Here is a 370-nt window from a genome sequence, read left to right as displayed (position 1 = left end):
GGCAGGCGACAGGCTCAGGTAGCTGCTGGCCGCGTACTTGTTGTTGCTCTGTTTGGAGGGCTTGGTGGTCTCCACGCCCTGGGTGACGGGGCTGCCGTCTGCCTTCCAGGCCACCGTCACGCCGCTGGGGTAGAAGTCACTGACGAGGCACACCAGGGTGGCCTTGTTGGTGCCGAGTTCCTCAGAGGAGGGTGGGAAGAGCGTGACCGAGGGTGTGGACGTGGGCTGACCTGTGGGGATGCAGGGGCGGCAGGTCAAGTTCAGAGGATTACCCTCTCAGCTCCTACCTCAGTCCTGATGTCGGGGTACGGCTGTGTCACGTCCCTGGCTTGGGCCTCAGGTGGCCCTTGCTGCCCTGAGGTCAGGTCAG

The 370-nt window shown here is 64.3% G+C and overlaps 1 pseudogene; it reads right to left on the bottom strand.

Moving 5' to 3' along the window:
* Window positions 1-3: 3 nt before the first annotated feature.
* LOC145718089 (immunoglobulin lambda constant 1 pseudogene) lies at window positions 4-276 on the bottom strand (annotated as a pseudogene).
* Between the last annotated feature and the right edge of the window lie 94 nt (window positions 277-370).

Source organism: Leptonychotes weddellii, unplaced genomic scaffold (genome assembly GCF_054177405.1).
Source record: "Leptonychotes weddellii isolate Sample4059 unplaced genomic scaffold, ASM5417740v2 HiC_scaffold_107029, whole genome shotgun sequence".
Taxonomy (NCBI): Eukaryota; Metazoa; Chordata; class Mammalia; order Carnivora; family Phocidae; genus Leptonychotes; species Leptonychotes weddellii.
The sequence above is the reverse complement of the archived record's forward strand: the minus strand, read 5'-3'. Positions and strand labels throughout refer to the sequence as shown.